The sequence below is a fragment of the Xiphophorus hellerii genome, chromosome 4 (assembly GCF_003331165.1).
Source record: "Xiphophorus hellerii strain 12219 chromosome 4, Xiphophorus_hellerii-4.1, whole genome shotgun sequence".
Lineage (NCBI taxonomy): Eukaryota > Metazoa > Chordata > Actinopteri > Cyprinodontiformes > Poeciliidae > Xiphophorus > Xiphophorus hellerii.
Genome location: NC_045675.1, coordinates 30,887,845 through 30,906,864, shown reverse-complemented (window position 1 = coordinate 30,906,864; position 19,020 = coordinate 30,887,845). Strand labels below are relative to the sequence as shown.

Sequence of the window (19,020 nt, the reverse complement as noted above, 5' to 3'; positions counted from 1 at the left end):
CTATGTTCATGTTTTCTGTCAGATTATGTACACTGTTTGATTGAAACTGCATTTCGTGATGGCCTCCTTCAGCTGGAAAGCAAAAATAGTTCAGGAATGCTCAAATGGGTGTATAAGAGCATTCACACCTGGCCAGTTTAGTCCGCTTTAATCAAGCTCTAGTTCGTTTAGAGAGTCTGGTTTGTTTGGGGAGGTGTGAATGCGTAATCAAAATCTGATGCGGACCAAAGAAGCGAATTGCAGTCCGCCTACAAACCCAGGTCTCAGTTCGGTTCAAATGCTTATGTAATGCAAGAAAACCAAAGACTGCTCCATGAAAGCAGGAAATTCACTATACCACAAGGAATTCTGGGTAAACACAACAAAAACAACTCTAGAAATGACTTGCGGTCTTTTATCAATGACAAGAAAAATTGGACGCCACTCCATTTTTGTTTACATTTTGTGAAGAAGGAGGTTGCGCTCAGTGTCTTCCTCAGAGACTTTTGTGTCATTTCCTTCAGACGTTCTTGGTGCAGTGCCACCACAGGCGAGGGGTGGAACAGGTTTTTCTAAGGGTTTGATTCGTTTGACACAGTGCAGAGTGAAAGCAAACCACACCAGCTGAAAATGTAACAAAAGTTGTGTGTCAATAAAATAGTTTATTTCTTGAAAAAATTTATGTTTATTTCTAAAAGATAGAATAATGTATTTTAAGTTGTTTGGTTCACGTTTTAAGATTTGTGTTAAGTGATTGTATTTTATTTCGTGTCAAATTATTTTTTGTCGAAAGTTATCGCGAGATTTGTGTGCATGTGTGAGGCTGCGAGACTTAAATAAGCATAGAAGAAGCAGAAGCTCGTGCCAGAGCTATGTGTAGCAGCCTCATGTCCTGTCGTCAAGGTATTTTGTAGTTATGTTTGTAATGTTTTGTGAATTTATTGGTTATGGTGTTTTAATTGCTTAATATTTTGGTTTAGAGTGAACAACGACAAATCATTCGGTTAAAGACCTCCGAAGTGGCAGGCGGCCACGAGGTAACCTCTTTGCCAAAGCACGTGTCACCTGTCTGTTTGTAAATGTATCTATGTCTAAAGCTTTGTGTTTTATTTCTTCAGTTTTCACGGCATTTAATAAAGAGCCCGTCTTAAGAAAGCCGTGCCAGAGTTGTCACTTTGGAGCTACAAGTTGAAATGTTGGTCACCAATTGAACACTGTCTACCGGACTATCAGGTGGGAAAACACTGTCAAAATCTGTTAGCCCCTGCGAGACATCCTGGACAAACCAACCACCACCTGGCGCCAACATCTTACTGCTCCTTTAGGGATCTATTGAAGTATATCGGCGAGTGTCGCTTTGGCAACAAAAAGGGGGGCCTACACACCCCTACTGGTCACTCTAAGTATTGTTCTCTTAAGCTCCATTGCATTGATTCACATAATTATCAAAACAACAGAAAGACTTGCTGATCTTTCCATTATTATTACCACAATTTTACATTCCTCGTTTCACCTTCACATTTACGCCGCAAGGACCGCAATAAAGTCTTACTAAAGCAGCGCAGATATTCTTTTAAATCCATCAGAAGGAGTCCTTCGCCGCCCTCATACCTCATAGTTGATGTCTCTGAATGTCATAAACGTGCCATGATGAGGTGCAGATTTTGCAGCAAGCACTTGAGGATTTCTAGGGATGGCGGTGAGGAGTTACGGCTGTGGAACAGATACATTATGCAACAACAGGTCTGCACTAACCACTCTGATTTAATAGGCGGATTCCCGTCTCTCAGCCCGCCGTTTGATGGATCTTTATGTTTGTCTATGCACACTGTGTGACACCGAACTGTATTTACTGGTTAATAAAATCAGAATGTCTTCATAAAAATCTGGTTGAGGAAATAGAAAGTAATCTACAAAGGCCATGGTGTGTAAAATTGGATTTTCCATAGGAGCCACGGAGAGGAACAGTTGTCGATGGAGGTGGATGCGCACTAGCGTGTTGATCATTTGCCTTTTTAATGCAAAAAAAAAAACACAGTTCATGAAGAATAATAGATTTCTATAGTTTGCCATTTGCATCCATTGTGTGGACATCATGGTCTCTGGGCAACCAGCAGTGCAATCCCAGTTTTGTTTGCATCAGCGCTTTCCTGCTATGCAAATAGGTGCATTAATTCTGAGCAGACTAGCAGAGCCGTCTGGAATAAGTGTACATTTTACAGTACATTACAGTTCCATTAATGCCATTCTGATTCACTTCCAGCTGGAATCAAACACATCAACGGGGATCCTTACAGTGAATCAACATTTGCATGTAGGTGTTTCTTGTAGGTATGATTTTGTTTTGAGTTAAATATGAACTTCTGTCTGATCATGGTTTCACTGAAACTCAATGGCAAATGTGCATTTTTTTTGCTAAAATGCTTGAATCTACCTGTTTTGTTGTTACAAACTAGGCATCTGGACAGGATTCGCAGCACTTCACTTTTTCCACCTTTTATTACGTAACAGTGTTATTTTACATTGTATTAGTTTAATCTTTTTTGTTTTGTTTTGTTTTGCAAATGTATTAACAATAGAAAACCAAGAATTTACATTTTACCTAAGTTTTCACAGCCTTTGCTCAATACTTTGTCCATCCACCTTTAGCAGCAATTACAGCCTCAAGTCTTCATGAATATGATGCCACAATCTTATACTGAATATTAACTAATTACTGATTTGAAGAGGGTGAATACTTATTTATTTAAGCCCGTTACAATAAGCAATCACACAATGAATTAAAATGAGCTGAATAATTTCAATTCTGATTAATAATGTGTTTTGAGGGGCAATTTTGTATAAAATGACATCATATTAGACCATATCTATTGGTCTTTTTTGAGGGCAAACTTGCGTTATTATGGAATATTATTGCTTTCCCACAATAAATGCTGGGACAGTTTATTGTCCAGGAAAATGTGTTAGGCCTATGTTATTTTATGTTAAATACTTTTATTTAACCCTCATTATTTTATACAAATCAGTTCTCACTTTGACATTACGGGTTTGTTTGTCGAAAATATATATACTGATCTTGATTCATTTACAAAGGCGATAAAAATAAGTACAGTAAAACATCCAAGAGAAAGAAAACTTTTTATATTTACTGTAATTCTGACTCAAGGTCACATTTTCCCTAGTATGTAATGTGGGGGGAATTTTATGTTTATATGTGTGTTACAACATTATGCAAACACTTCAAAGAGTCCTGCAGGTATCCTATCTGTCTGTGCAGGACCATCTGTCCAGATGAGCCGCCTCATGCGAACACAATTAGTTATTTAGTGCGAGTGAACAGGCTCAAAGTACTGAAATAAATGATACATTTTGCATATACATATTTTAAGTCAGTGACTTCCTGACTCTGCTGGCAGATCTGCAGGAGTCATACCCACTGCTATTTTAATAAGGCTGAGATGGAGAGATTATTCTTACTCCCCACCGTCAGAATCCGTGCAGCAATAATTCAACTACAGGCGAAAATTCTTTGGGACTTGCATAACGTATGGCTTACATTAAGGAGTCTCTTTATTCATAAAATGTGTAGATGTGCAATGTGGCATTGATGAAGCCTTTCTCGTGATCACAGAGGCACGTTTATTGTAGTAGTGAACTAATTAGCAAGTAATCTATCTCCTTTGAACCAGGGCATAAGACCAAATATACTCAATTAAAGCGTGACCTCAGCGGGACACACACCAATGTTCCTCTGCTATGAGTAATAAGAATAACACAGCAGAGTCAGTCATGGCAGAAATGTTCACTTAGGACTTCAAAGGGTCAAAAGCAGTGCGTCTTGAATAGTGACATGATAATTTAGCAAGTCTTAGGATAGAAAAAAAAGGTATGGGAAAGTTATGAGAGCAATCTCTGTCAAAGCAATTTTTACAGCATTCTGCTTCATCCTTGTCTGACCTGGTAATCTGATGATCTAATGCCGTCTCCTTTAAGGTAAACATATACTGTATATACAGTACAGACCAAAAGTTTGGACACACTTTCTCATTGAATTCAATGAGAAGGTGTGTCCTTCTCATTGAAGGACACACCTTCAATGTGTGTCCTTCAATGAGGACACACATTGAAGGATGTGTGTCCTCAATGTGGACATTGAGGACTCAATGAGGACACACATTGAGTCCTCATTGAGTGCCACACTCATTGCCAATGAGTGTGGCACTCATTGGCACTCAATGAGTGTGGCACCTCATGGTGCCACACTGAGGCACCATGAGGCGTCCTCATGGTGCCTCAGTGTGGTGACGTCAATAACGCATAACGAGTCCATTGACCAAGTTTAGTAGCGTGAATGACTCACAACAAAAAGCACTTTGTCCGTATAACCCAAGCTGCTCGGTAGCTGCTAGCATCACATTGCTAAATTTTAACAAGCAATCTTTTACCATTCGTTTTCTGTTTATGTAAAATATAAAGACAAAGCAAAATAAGTGGGATTATATGACCTTTTTGAACTTTAGGTAGAGAATACAATACAACAATCAGCACATCCAACCAATTATTGGCTAGCTAGCGTACGAGAAGTAAACTGGCTCCATTGTATTGATGACTTCCACACCATTTAAGCTGAACAGGTTGACATGCATAGTTTAGTTTGCCGTGTTGACAGGTTTTAAACCAGTCAGAACATATTTTTGTCATTATCAATTTTTTTCCCCTTGCGACACTCAAATGGGAAGCAAGGCTACAAACACTGTATGTGCAGCAGTCTACATGTTATGGAGCCAGGAAAGAATTCAGCTAACTTCTCAAGAAGGTTATTTATCTTGGCTAGCTGCTGCCCCAGGCTGGAAACAGCAAAGCACTTAATAGCCAACAAGTGACATCTTTTTTCAAATGATTCAACAGTCGTCTAAAAACAGAACTGACCAGTGGCCTGTGGCTATTGTTAGTGTCTAGTGTGACTTATGGCATCATGTCACCGCAGCCGCAGAGGGGCAAAAACGGGCTCAGCATAAATTAAAGTCTCTCGAAATAACCATGAGCCCAGTAGAACCCCCCCCACCCCCCCCCCACCCCCACAAAATAAAACAAAGCGAAAGCATTTCTGACTTTTAAAGTGAGAACGCCAAGTTATTTCCAAAAATTGCCTCAAATAGCTGATTCAGTTATTTGTACTGTAAACAAAAATATGTAAATTGTTTATTGGCTTTTGAGGAATTTAATACTTGTTTACATTTTTTTCGCCTTTTAATCAAAAACACATGTGGGGCCTTGGTCTGTGTCTGTATGTCTGACCGACTGTCCGTTTTATGCTTTAATCACCTTCCAGTTTATACGCATGTTGATACCACACCACAGTGGTATACGGTGAAAAATTAAGCAGTTGGTACGCTGCCTGCTGACACAATCTGCCACTGGGAAAGGGAGTGGCCCGTGACCCACTTAGTGACTTGGAACCGTCAGAAAGTCCAACATAAAACAGCATATATCACTACTGATTCTTGTAAAAGTGTTCACGTCTTGAACTTTTCCTTGTTTTCCTATGCCTGAAATAGAAAATACAGTTTATTTTACTAAACTTTTATGCGATCATTCAATAGAAAATGCAGAATTGTAGTAAAGAGAAGGGAAAGTGATGCATGGTTTTCAAAAACGCGGCAGCCTCATCATGCTGTACGGAGCATTTCTATTCAGCCCCGCTGCAGTAATATGTTGTACCACCACCTTCCTCTGCAGAAACAGCTGCAAGTCTTTCTGAGGATGTCTCTGGACCAGAAATGTGCCTTTATGCTAAATAACTCATTCTTAGTTGGTTGTTTGACGCAAAGTTTCTCTGGACATGAATTTTCAAGCTTTACCTCTGACTCCTCAGTTGGAGTTATGTATTTTTGTCAGGATTACTTTTCACTTTTTTTTTGAGAAATCTAGCCAATGAAAAGAATCAATTCAATTCAAAAATACTTTATTAATCCCAAAGAGATATTAATTAAATGTGATGTCACCCAAAAATGTTCATCAAGCTTCAGAAGAACAATCCTGGCTCAAAGAGGGATTCTTTATAAAATGTGTAATATTGATTAGAACCATGAGAATCCTCTTCATTCAGACTAGCAGAAGCAGCTTTGTCTTCCATCGCAGTTGTTTGCCGATGTTCGTGCGTCAGACTTATGGGTATACCAGAATCGCTCAAATACAAAGGTTCCGCTTGGAACTTTTGTATGTAAAGAAAGGAAAAAGTGATTAATTACATTCAAATTTTTGACTTTTTAAAATCTAAGTAGTTAATTAATCAAATTTAACACATTAAAGTCTCGGTATTAACACACACGCGCACACCCCAATATATACACGAGCAACAAAATGATTGTCTAATAAGTTTAAAACCTTTCAGCAGGCACACCCACAATTCTATATAAACTTTTGCTTTTTCTTTTTTTTTTTAAAGCTTTGATACATTTTTATATTCTAAGAAATGAAATGTCGTATTTTCATTAGCTTTGAATGGGAACTTATAATTAACAGAAATAAAGGCTTGAAAGCATCAGTCTGAGTAATCGATCTATAAAATGTGTTTCACTTAGTGAACTGACTCACTAAAAAACAAAAAAGGAACTTTTCAATATAATTCTAATTTATTGAATATAACTGTCGTTAATTATTTATCTTCATGTTTTCAATTAGGAGTCCACAAGTAAACACTGTGGGAACCAACGTAGGCAGTCTTCACATATATTCACTACATTCACCTGACAATCTCTGGGCTGTATTGGGTTGAGGCCCGTTGTGATGGTTTACAGGTTCACATTACCTGGCATAATATTCACACATCATAGCCTTCGAAAATGTTTAAAGAGGCTGTATAAGTGTGGAGCTAACGCGGCCCCCTCTATGAAGCCAGTGTGTAATGAAGCTGCTCCAGCAGGAGAGCTGCTCTCATCCAGTGCCAAAGCACACATAGCTGCACTGAGGGACTTTTGGCACATATTCATCAAGACAGGTTTTGTTGAAATCCAAAGGTCTACACGATAGAGATAAGACCCCCCCCGAACTCCCGCCTTCCAACAGTCACAGCACGGTGGACTGCTGGCTGGGATGTAGGGGGAACCACAGATACCGTCTGATACTCTGCCAATCTTTAATTCTCTTTTATTGGATTACCGTACAAGCATGTTGTAAATAAGATTGTTTCATTAGCATCCATGTTTTGCACAAAAGCTTTCATGTGGACTAGAGATGCATCAATCCGATGTTAATATCTGTATCGGTCCTGATATTGAAAAAAAAAATTCTAGACTGGGTATTGTGACATTGTGCCCAATCCATGAGGGCAGATCTGTTCAGCATAACTCTAAGCTTAACTCTCTGAGCAACGACAGGCTTTATTATTTCTTTTACATTATGTTTAGTAACTGCACTAGGAATTCTAAAATCCCTTCTTAAGGTTTTATCTTTCACACGTTTGATGAAGGTAGTCAACAAATTGTTTTTGTCAGTTTCTGTTTCTTTATGATTTATTTTACATTGGCTGTTGTGCTACAAGTCGCATTAACCGGATGAACGAAAGTTGAGTTGTTTTTACATGTTTGACTTTAAGCTTGTGAAGCTGTTGGTGTATTTAGTGTGCTGTACTGGTCCAAAGTTATCAAATAAATGCGTCATGCAGTACAATTATGTCAGTTTAAAGTCAATTCAGCTCTGTGTTTCTGTATGGGATCGGTATCGGCTGATACTAAACTTCAGATATCGGTATCGGAAGTGAAAATAGTGGATCGGTGCGTTCCTAACATGGACCAAGTCTGTAAGGAGTGAAAGACTTCACAGTAAGTGATCCAGATCATAGTCCCTTTTTAGTGTTTTCTTGTACTAGTTCCCTTTAGTTACAGAATCTTGACAAGTGATAGAAAGAAAGAAGGGGGAAGGCATCCAGCAAATAGTCTGACCCTCATAAACCTGTTGGGATTTATTGACTTCAGATTGGGACTTGATCTAAAAAATATATATTTCGAAAGCAGCTTGCAAATTCACCGCAAAATATCTCAATACTGTTAGGAAACCTTGCCTGCACGTACATTTTAAGCCTTTTCTCCTTGTCAACTGTATCATTTTACTGGATGTGTGAAATTAGAGATGCTCTCATCAGAGTTTTGTGGAGTATTTCTGATCTCCAGGGTTTTTTGGGTATTTTTTTAGCGTTTTGATCTGACAATATCCATTTTCAAATATTCTGATTCCTCTCTTAGAACAATCTCTAAGAGCAGAACAAGAAGGTAAAACCGCAGCCTTTTCCTCTAGCCTTCCTGCTGTCAGCGGTCGTTAATTATTTATCTTCGGGGCAGAAGCAGTGTCACACTCTGTGGGAGAGAGCTGCCATTGTGAGTTTTACCATTTTAAGGCAGGGATCAAATGATCACAGAGTCAATATTTTGAGCTGTTTTTTTGCTGCATCTCATGTAAATAATTAGCAGGGTTAGCCTTAGCAACTATCAACTGTTTGCTACAGAGAGAGCTCACTACCTTAGCCCAGAGAGTTCTGAAATTTCTAAAGACCTCATTGGTACTGAAAATAGTCAACCTTCAGTACTTCTATACCAGACAGCTTCTGTTATAGTGATGTGGTAGCATTAGTACATGTAGACTCTGCATCCATTAACCTGTTAGCAAGGAAAACAAAATGGCTCTTAACGTTACATTAAACAAGTGCTGGCTTAGCAGATGGTGCTAGCCGTTAGCATCTCATAGCTGTGTCATTTTTTCCACACAGCTATGAAGACTTAAAATAACAGCCACACAGAACAGTTAACTCTGAAACAAAAGGCCTGGAGAGTTTCTCATGGGAAGTATTTGAACTTCTAAAAGCCACAGAACACGCTCACTTCTCAGCACAAAACAACCTTCCCTCTCTGGCGTTTACCACGCCTGCGTGCACTTCACTGAACACTTGGAAAGAGCAAAACGTCTTCTCAATGCATGAGAACATATTTACACTTTAGAAAATTTAGCTGTGCTATTATAATATACGTATATACAGTATATATACTGTATATAAACACTTTAAGGAAAAAATGCTTTTACATGTGTGCAATTTGAACTTAAATTTGTAAACCTTATTTTTTTATACCGACAGGTGAATCTCTATGTAATTCCCTAATGGACCAGATTGTTTGAGGTATCAGAACATCTGACCCCCCTCTCAGCAGCAGCACCTTCAAAGGCATAACTTACATTGAATTGTAATGTAAGTTATTCCCTCATCCAATACATTGAATTCTAGTTTTCCCCAATCTCTCAAAAGCCCAGACTATATTTTTTAGCCAGTTAGTACTGATGAGGTTTAAGAAACATCAAAAGATGCTGGCATTTATGTTGTCCTAATAAATTATTAAAACCATTTTGATAAAAATGGATTAGATTTTATGATTCGTGATTACATTATTTGGGATTTGGCAACTCTACTGAAGTCAAATGTTTTCTTTTCAAACAAAGAAACTGTGTCGCAAATTGTGCTCCAAATTAAATCTGCAACTCGTCATGTAAAAACTTCTGCCACTGGGAAAGAGATGTTTACCATGGAGACGCTACTTTAGGCTTGAATAGGTGATAGGCTAACTCCATTTAGCACAACTTGAACGCAGCAACAGTGTTTTCCAGCAGCCTACCAGATTGTATTTAAAAGCCAAAATTAACCCTCAGTTTGCCAACAGGAGTGCCTTTTTTGTCCATCGCTGTTTGCATTTTATGCACTTCGATGTCACTTCTTGTGTGCCAGATTTATGGGTGTACCAGAAACACGTTAACACAAAAGGTTCCTGACGGAACTTTTGAATGTAAAAAACAAAGAATTGCAACCAATTGTGTTAGAATTTTTAACACATTTAAAATCTATATAATTACTGAAAATGGATGCGCATGCACGCCACCACACACACACACACACCCCCACACACACACATATTTATATATATATATATATATATATATATATATATATATATATATATATATATATATATATATATATATATATATATATATATGTATATATATATGTCTTGCTAATTAGTAAACCACAAAATCCTATTAACTTCAACATAGTGCAAACTTATGTGTGCAGCTATGTATTTTCACTATACTTTTACTTTCACCACCTCATGGGTTTGTACACTTCTGTCTTTAGCTGCAATAATGTTAGTATTCCTGTAGAGGGACACCAAAAATTAACAGAAAATAAATAAAGGAATAATATTTTGCTTGGTATTCTTTATTTCAACAGTGGGCAGCTGACCTTTAGTTGACGTTTGGTACAAGGACCCACCTTTCACACGTGCTTTATGACTCCGAGAGGTTCTGGAAATTTATGTCCACACTTTGCACATGAACACTTTCCTCCTCCTCCTGTCTCCATAAATAAACCTTGCTGCTTCTTATTCTAACCACTCACGCAAACAGAAAGTCCTCCTCGAATCTACACACTGATATGACAAAAAAAACAACACTGCCATAGATCCTTGATTGTTCTTTTCATTTAATATGAAAGTGGCTGTTTTTACAAACAGAAGGATATCACTGGTTGTTTCAGCTCCACTTTCCAGCCTCACCTTCCTCCCCACCTGAAACTGAGTCTGACATCTGGGCTGATTTCGCCCCGACTTACACTCCTGTTGAAGAAAGTGAGCAGAGAGCCTTTCAGGGAGAGCTAAAAGGCCCGAATCACTGGGGCTTTTCATGTATTCCTTTCATCTTTGCTGTAGAGGGAAACATATTCCATTAGATTACCTCAATTTTCATTAGATTGCTATTAGACTCAGTGCAGCCGCTTGAAAAATATAGTCTATAGGCTATGAGTAATGCTTGGCAAGCTTTGTGTTGGAAACAGTGCATCTCTGCTGACTGCGGTTGTTAAGTTTCAGCGACACAAAATTTGTCGTTCTCAACAGGAGCACGCTCACCTTATCTCCGCTGTCATTTCCTCTAAAGCAATCTGAACAAATTTGCACCACATAGCATCACTAATACACTACAGACAAATGCATCAAGCAGAACATTCCCAACAACTCCGATTTACTTACGCTCCGCTTCTATAATCTCTTTGAATGATGGAAATTGCTGGAGGAAAGAATTTCATTACTCTTAAGCCTTTTATGTTGTATGATGTATATTTCTTGTCACTTTTCAGCGTACGAACAAACAGGGTGTTTTCTTGATGTTGTACTGTCTGACCAGGATTTAGCTTTTTCCCCTGAATATTGACAACCTCTGAGTTGCTGGGGAAGAATCTTTGCCACTAGGTGTAGCTGAAGCATTCGGGTTCTGCTTTCAGTATAAATGCTGTCTTTGGTGAAGCTTTAAGCTGCTTGCTGGATCTTTTTGCCTTCATTCCAACAGTGAACAGTGTTACAGCACACACTCACTGTCTTTAAAAAGCATTTAGATTTTCATTCTTTATTGTTTTTTTTTTTGTCTATATGTTCTTGTATCAGGCAGAATAGTAAGATCAGAGCAAATGAACATTGTGTTTTCAAAGCTCAAATGTTGAAACCAGAAAGTAAGAGTAAAGGTAAGGATCTAAAGAGGGGGCATTATGTATTTTCCAGGCACATAGTGCCATTTTGTACCACAGTCCAATAATTATGGCCTTTCAGTTGTTATGTTATGCCATATAAACAACCTAAAATAAATTCACATCAGAGCTGGATCTGACGCCTTGAAATTGGCCTGTCTCTTTAAGACCCTTCAGCACGTCATCGCAACAAGGCTTCTGCATGCCGTCCATCGATGCCGTTTACAACTGTTCTTATATGAGTTGTATTTTGTTGTGCAAAGGAGAAACATTATATAACATAATAATTGGAAAACGGCAACTTGTTGAACCTGACATGAATGATATCACGTCAGACCTGGAGAGTGACTGTTCTGAACAACCAGAGTGAGTACGGAGGCTCATCGGCGGCGGACGTTGCTCCCTCTCCGGTTGTTTGATGCGAAGCATTGCGAGTTGTAGTTCAGCTTACGTCCAACAGCATAAGCACACTTTTGAGTGTTGGGATTGCATCATCTTTTGGTGGTACTCTATTAGTCCAGGATCAAATAAATTGTTGCTTAAAAAACTGTAGTCAGTAAATGCCTTGCACAATTTTTGTCCGAGGGTAGTTTCCAAAAATGAAGTGCAGCCGTTTTTGATGAACCATAAGGAAGCATAAAGAGTGGTGAGTTCCTGTCAAAAGGGGAACAGTTAGTTGCAAATGGTGCTTCAAGGCTGGTAGACCAGTCAGTTTGCCTAAGCTGGTCATTTCTCATTTAAGAAAACACAGTGGACTATGGAGCAATGGTCCAGTCTGACTCATATTGATGGTAAAGAGCGAGTGCGTCAGTACATTTCACCAGGATGCTTTATGAAGACAAGCTGGCAGGGGCCATGTGACGCTTTGTGCAGTGTTCTAGCAGGACATTTTAAGCACTGCTACAGACCACACACAAACTTTCATGGAAGCAGTATGGCCTGATGGCTTTCAGCAGGATAATACACCCTGCCAAAAACAATATTTAGGTATTTGTAAATAGTTTCCAATAAACTGGTCTGTGACCCGATCAATCAAGATCAAGGCTGGAAAATGAGTTGAACATGATTTGAATAGGCCAACAGTGTGATATGGAGTTCACTGTAGAAAATGTTGACTGTAAGAACAACTCTATGCAACTTTAACTCTGATGTCCAAATAAACAGCAGGAAGGTTGAAAACAGCGAGGCCACAGTATCCAAAGCCGAAAATGACCTTTTATCAGAACATTTTACAAATCTTGTCTTAAATGAAGCTAATATGATATAAAAAGATATAAAAAGAAATCCTAAAACCACAGTTTTAAACATGCCACACAAAACATTTTTCTTGGTGGTTGGCCTTCGTATAACCAACCCTAGATTCTATAAAAACTACTTCTTATTTTATTCAGAGTCCAGAGTCTGGAAAGGTTAAGAATTAGAACTAGTTTTGTGTGAAAACACTACTAGCACCGGTTTAGCAATGGAACTGGATCTGTGGAAACCCTGGGTGTCGAGTCTGCTGCTAACATCTTGGTGCCAGATACCACATCACACCCTCGGATCAACGTTACTCCACACCCCAACAGTTTAACAGCAAAAGGAGGCCCAACGTTACTACTACACTCAATTCTGAGCTAAATTCTCTCTATTCCTCTGTTCATTTTTCCTATCTGGTTAGTTTTGTTCAGGGACGTGGGGGAGCCTGAGGTGATCTCAGCAGTCAGCTGGCAAAAAGCTAGAGTACGCTCTGGACCGGGTATTTCTATGCTCAGTCACTCTACAGCAGTTTGGGGTTACCAGTCAACACAACATGCAAGTTTCTGGACATTGGGGAGAAAAAAAAAAAAAACTCAATAGGAGTTATTTCTGAATCTAATTTCACTGGATGGTGAATATTTTTGAATCATGCTTTCACTGCCAGTAAAAATCATGCTGACTGGCATAAGCTGTCTTCCATTAAAAAAACAGAAAAACAAAACTGATAGACATGGGTCATATGCAACATTACTCCAAGCAGTGTTCTTCCTCTTTCCCTGCCCTGTGGCTCTGTCTCAGTCCTGTGTTAGGTCTGCATTATTCACTCTCTGGCAGACTGCACAGAGACAGTGGGGGTGGTGGGCTAGCACACTGATTGTGCCATCTTTTCTTCTTTTCAAATCACCAGCCTCTGCTCTCCAATTGTACCAATCACCAGGAGGGGTGGGATAGAGACGCCGACATTTGACCTGATTTCGCACAGATCTATGACCGCTAGCTCGGTGCCGGGCTTTTACGCACCGGGTGTAACTTAAAGTGACACTTGCCTGAAGCTCCCTTGGAGGCGCAAAGCTTGGTTGGCAATCTGAAACCGCATATGACAAGCAGGGGGAGGGAGAGGAACTTGCCAGGGTAAGGGGTGTTTGTCAGAAAGATACCAAGGAAAGGCAGACAAAAAGAAATAAATTGTTTCACTCTCAGCTGCGCTCTGTCTGTCTATCCCCTACAGTTCGGTTTGTTTGGCCGTCTGCCGTTGTGGCTGACGTGCCACTTCCTTCACCTTAGCGATGTCCTTGGATAGTTAACATTTCAATAGTAAGTGGCACAGAGTGAGAGAGATAAAATAAAAAAAGAGAGCTCTTGAAAACATGAAGCCAGACCACAGAGGCCAGCTGCAAGGATTTTATTGCTTCTTTCGATCCAATTGTCCTTGACGTCATAAACACAAACCCAATCCGTATCAGACAAATGATAATTTGCCAGCTGATGGAGTCATTTACTGGACCCATGTTGTCTCACTGTGCTGCTGCTGCAATCATTCTGTGTACAGAGCCCTTTTTTCTGTGATGTAGGGTGTAATAATTGATGTTTGCACTAAATTGAGTAAAACAGCCTAACATGCAGCCAATCATTAAAAGACTATCCAACAGCTTGTGACCGTAGGAACAGCCGGATTGTTGAGCTTTGATGCAGATAGGCTAACGTGAAGTTAAATTCTGATTTGGCTTCACATTAGCATCATTAGCAAAACCAGCTCCAGCCTTTTTTACGCGGTTTTACCGTTAAGCTACAAACCTGGACACGTTCTGTAGTTTTCATTAGTATAGACAATGTAAAGAACAATTTTTGTCTTTTTGTTAGTGAAGTTGATGCAAGTTGTACAAAGTTTAGCTTTATGTCAGCACCTCTGTCCAGGTTTTTGTTGGGTGTTAAGAAATCGTATAGACTGATAAATATTCCAGCTATTGACCCTTGAGTTACTACACCAGGTGTTATCAACCCATTTTTTTTTCTTGAGAGCCTCCACTAAATTCCATAACTCCATCAGAATTGTGCACACACATCCACCAGCATATCTAGTAACTTATTTTTTTTATGTATAGGAAACATTTTGTTTCCATGAAAAAGCTGAACGGTGATTTTGGTCTCCAAGCTAAATGCTTTTTCTGGTTTTCACAAGGTGCTGGAGTTTCTTACAGGCATGTAGAAAGAGTAAAAACACCCGTCTGTCCCACCTGGATGCAGCACTATACATTTAAAGAAAACCATGTGAGCATCTCATCACCAACTTTATGCTTTATTTAACCAACAAATTATAAAGCACAGTTTGCCCCTGGAATACCTTATAGAGTATAACACTTAGGCATTAAACCATTCTGTGCCATAAACAACGGCTAGCATTGTGCTAATTAGCTGCCAAGTCTAGTAAGTAGAGAAAGACCTCGCTGCAGCAAACAGAAAGGTTGAGTAAGTATGTCATGAAATCGCTAGCATTAGCTTTCATTAGCGTAAAGCTACTTTGCCAAAACACCCATGTCGGACAAAAAATAAATAAATAAATTTTCCAATAGCTTACAACCTTCAAAAATCAATTTACCACATTGGACAATATTTGGGAATGTAAGTTAGAAGTGATTTTAAATGTTACTTTAGCTTGCTTTCACGGCACAAACAACATCCGGTTCGCTGGCAAATCACTTCCTGTTCGCCGTCAAGTCACTTGAACCAATGTAGCTGAACTACGGAGCCCCCTAGTGGAACGGGAGGAGTGAATTCAACAATTTGTATTAAATATTTGATCGCTACAGGACCTCATCTGACAGTTTAAGTCGCAGCATAAGATGTTTTTCCAGGTCTTGGCAGCATAAGAGCTCATCAGCAAAGATGAATTATCAAAACACGACTGGAAATGTGAAATGGTTGATCATGACTGATTTGTAAAAGCAATAAAAAGGGGAAAACATCCAACATCCAATACTTTCAAGAGGCACTGTATTTTTAGAAGATCAGTTATTTTTGATGTGTTTTTAAACAAAGTACATTTATTTATTTACTTAGAGCATATCAGCATGTGAATTATTAAAACAGTGGTATACACATACACAGTCCTGATGCAAAGTCACACAACTGAGCCTATGAAACATGAGCTGTTACATAACTGGGTCAAAACTGAAATCTGGCTCAATCTTTCCATTTTAACTGCTCCAGATGTCATAAAATCACAGAAATACTTAAAAATGACAGAGCAAATAATAAAAAAGAACATTTCATTTCCTTTTAAAGTTCATAATGAAGGGAAGAATGCGAGTGAATAAATTTGCACACCTTACAGACCCAGAATAATTCGATAATTGCCACCGTTAATCATCATTTGGGAACTCTTTACCTGGTTCAGTAGCCGTTGAGCGTTTCTGAGGAAAGATGAATATTGTATGCTTTGAGAAGGAGTGCGATAGCAGGCTTCCCTAATTCCTCACACACACACACTCCTGCTGCATCGCAAAACAGGAAATTTGTCTCCTTGAAGAGCGCCCTTATGCATGGAGGAGCGTCTGAAGGCCTACATGACTTATTGACCTACAAGGATAACAGGGTGGGCACATCCTTGCTGTTGACTTTTTTTTCCTACCCGGTGAGCGTCATTTATCAGACTCCCATAATCACCAAACAGAACAGAGAAGACAGACTTTGCTGAAGTGTGCATATGTTCTCCAGCAGCTGCGCTTGGGCATTATTCACGACGGCAAAGTGTCTGGTCTCCCTTCCTCCAGAGCCGCGACTCTGTTGCATAAAGCAGAGATTAATGCCGTCTCCAAACTCCGTCCTCGCTCACTGACCTGGGGTGTATATCAGCCTTTAGGATGTCTTTAAGCAGCGGCTGTCTGCCTGACTGACAACACAAAGTGAAGCAAAGAAAAACATCTTATTTTAAAAGATGTCCTGACAATCCGCTTCGATTAAAGACACTGGAATGCTGGAAGCCGGATAAAGTATGCCGAAAGGAATAAATACTTGTATTAGATTAAAGTTTCATGAGGCTAATCTGTATCATCAGATTTGCCGTTTGTCTCTGTAGTGTCAGGGGTTCCTCAGGGTGAGGAGGAAAGTGCAAACAGTTGTATGTTTTATGCTTGGAGAGGGGGAGGGGGGGGGATGCTATTTAAAAAAAACCCCAAAAAACTCAAGATTTGTATTTCAAAGTAGCGGTCCATTTGTTTCAGTTAGAGGGAGACGGAAGACGTGCTCTCTTACTGGGAGATGCTGAATATTGCAGTGGTAGTGGCCTTTTTTTCCCAGCACATCAATCTTAATGCCAGACAGTGGCAACAATGACTCAAAATGAAGAAAAGGAAAACAAAGGAGGAAACGTCACAATTTTTAAAAAGTCCATCTCCTCCTAAAGTCTCAGTCCTGTAGGTTGGTTTATAAAATACAAAATGCTCATGCTGACCCTCCATTTATGGAAAATGTTTCTGCAGTGGGAAGCGTTTAAATATGTAACCTGGAAAAATCTGCAAACGGGATGACGGAAAGAAAAAAAGGAGCCGGTGCATGAGGGAGCAAGAAAGGGATGACTCAAAAAAATATGGAAGAACACGGAAAGATGAGAGGTAGAGCGAAAGGAATGCAGGAAGGACACAATGGAAGAAGGGAAAAGGAGTTGGGAAGGGACAAGGATGGACGAAACGAAGGAATGAAGGTAGGACAAAAGGAATGAAGTGAAGTAGGACACAAGAAACCAAAGGAAGGATGGAAGCACATCCATCCCTCCATGAATGGATGTCCATGGAAAGATGGACCAATCGATCATCAGATTGGTGGAAAGTGCTGTTATATCCTCCCTAGGATACAAGGGAGGAAGGAAGAAAAGCTATTAAGGCACAAGGAAGAAAGTAATAAGAACAGATGAAAGGAAGGAAGTTAGGACACAAAGAAAGACATTGCTGGACAAGGAACTAGAGATAGTTTAGCAACAGTCTGTCTCTGTGGAGGAATAACTGAAAACTAAAATGAAACCAAAGAAAAACTAAGCAGAAGATTGTGACATATTTTTAATTACATGGATGGGCAAACTGGTTTAATAATACTGGATGTGCCTGACAGTGTGTGTGTCTTACAGAGTTTCTAACAAGAACAGTAACATGAAAACATTTTTTATGTGAAATTACTAACACAGATATGGAAACGCCATCACTTAAGATGATATTTTTATCTTTAGCAGTTGCAGTGAGTGGTATAAAGTTAATCAAATATATATTTATCCCATTTCAATTACTCCTTGCTCAGTGTACTTATGGTAATTATGAGAGATTGTAAATTATGCATAATCTAAAGTGGTCCTATTGTCAAAAAGTCATTAAAATGTCATTATTTTGCTTTTAACAATGGAAGAAAAGTTCCATAAATCTCAAAATAGTTCAGCTTAGTGTAGAAATATCTAGTTTAAGCATATTGGGTTTAGGTGTAAATAAATCTTATTTGTAATGCAGTGATCCAAAGAAGTTCTGGCTTATTAAAAATTGAAATATCCCCCAAAAAACAACAGAGAAATATATTGGTTTTAGTGGATGGATTTGATTAACTTTTTATTACCTGGAGGGTCTGTAATTTTTAATCAAAAACCAAAAATTGACAAAATAAACATTCTCAATAAAAATAAATAAATAAATTCTGATAATTTCACTATATAGACAAATGAGCTCAACAACAAAGATAGTTATTGTTTTTATTTGGCAACTTAATTTAATGGACCCTCAGATAGGAGCACAGCGCTGTTATATCAGTTTCAAGCAAAAATGAACCCCCGGTGGGCCAAGAGGAGCAGCCTTCTCGCCCATCGCTGTTTGCGTATGTCAGGTACTGAATCGGGACTTTTGTATGTAAAAAAAAGAAACATTTTGTATGTAAAAAACACAAGTTAAAATCTGTGGCCCTGATTATTTTCAGTTCAATTTGAGAAGAAAGAAGCTGATGTTCCTTCTGGTCCAGGTCATTTCAAACTCCACAAGAACTTAAGTAAGAATTTGTGAGCATACCATACCCGCTTCAAATTTCTATTCACGATACCACTTGATACAATTTTATTTATGAAGCACTGTAAAACAACAGCGTCGGCCAAAAGTAACTAATTTTCAAAGGCAACTCAAGCCAACGTTTTGGGGCAGCGACTGAAAACGCTCAAGAGCGAAGTCCTGCCGAGAACGCAGTGTGTGTTAAGAACAAGCCACAATAACAAAACGAAG

General features: G+C 39.0%; 1 long non-coding RNA gene across 1 annotated transcript; it reads right to left on the bottom strand.

The window, feature by feature from the left end:
- Window positions 1-915: 915 nt before the first annotated feature.
- On the bottom strand, window positions 916-17,551 carry LOC116718985 (uncharacterized). The gene is made up of 3 exons (XR_004339044.1): window positions 17,538-17,551; window positions 12,890-12,894; window positions 916-1,021 (listed from the first exon to the last, which is right to left on the bottom strand). It is a non-coding gene; the product is annotated as an uncharacterized LOC116718985 (long non-coding RNA).
- Between the last annotated feature and the right edge of the window lie 1,469 nt (window positions 17,552-19,020).